Source organism: Mus caroli, chromosome 8, assembly GCF_900094665.2.
Source record: "Mus caroli chromosome 8, CAROLI_EIJ_v1.1, whole genome shotgun sequence".
Taxonomy (NCBI): domain Eukaryota; kingdom Metazoa; phylum Chordata; class Mammalia; order Rodentia; family Muridae; genus Mus; species Mus caroli.
In genome coordinates, this window is record NC_034577.1 from 100,077,987 (window position 1) to 100,079,342 (window position 1,356).

A 1,356-nucleotide genomic window follows, 5' to 3' on the forward strand; every position below is an offset into this window, starting at 1 on the left:
TTTTTTTGTGTTTTTTCCAGACAGGGTTTCTCTGTATAGCCCTGGCTGTCCTGGAACTCACTCTGTAGACCAGGCTGACCTTGAACCCAGAAATCAACCTGCCTCTGCCTCCCAAGTGCTGGGATTAAAGGTGTGTGCCACCACTGCCTAGCAGAAAAACACTTCTAGAACAGCCCCCCTCTTCCATCTTCCCAAGGCCATGAGAGAGGGTTGGAACAAAAATACAGGTGTGTACCAACATGAACATTGAAAAATAGTAAGACTCGACTAGTCCCTGAAAGCAGAGTTTTCAGACAGGATTAAAAAGCTGGGTAAGAGTAAGGTGATAAGAAAGTGTCATATGTTAAGAAGGAGATTCATAGCCATGAAAGGCAGTAAGAGAATGCCAAATATCTGTTAGCAGAAAATACATAAGATTGTAACTCTAACTGTATGATTCTCCCATAAAGGAGATACTTGATCTGACCAAATGAGTGTGAAGGGGGAAAGTCAACTTGGCACAAGCACTGTGAATAAAATCAAAATATGAATGAAAAATGAGAAAAGTATTAACTACACATATAATAGTTATTGGTTTTCTTTCCCACACACAAAAAAGATCTTATTTAGCATTTTCTCTCACCTAACTATGGGGATTGCGATAGGCTAATTTTCTAATGTATTAAAAAAAAAAAGCCCAAAGATCAGATAAGTAATACAAAAGTATCCTCAAAAATGTACTAATGACTTCCAAAAGTAGGGATCAAGTTCAAACTTGCTTTAAAAATTAAAATAATCACTTGATATACTATACTGGTGAGGGTGCTGCAGCAAGTTGGTAGTTAGGGTAACAAAAGTTTAGTTCAAAATAAAGATGGTTCTTAGAGCTCTTAGAGCACCCCGTTGTGGTGTGCAATCTCTGAAACAGCCCTCCCCAGCCAACTCATTTCCTAGCTGTGTTGGCTAGTTTTATGTCAACTTGACACAAGCTAGAGTTGAAGAGGAAGGAACTTTAATTGAAAAAAAAATTTTTCCATAAGATCCAGCTGGGAGGCTTTTTAAATTAGTGGTTGATGGAGAGGCCCCAGTCCACTGTGGATGGTGCTACCCCTTGGCCTGGTGGTCCTGGGTTCTGTGAGAAATCAGGCTGAGCAAGCCATGGGGAGCAAGCCAGTAAGCAGCTCCCTTCCATGGTCTCTGCATCAGCTCCTGCCTCCAGATGCCTACCATGTTTGAGTTCCTATCCTGACTTCCTCTAATGGTGAATAGAGATGCGGAAATGTAAGCCAAATGAACCCTTTTCTCCTCAAGTTGTTTTGGCCATGGTGTTTCATCACAGCAATAGTAATCCTAAGTAGGACATTAGAATTGACACTT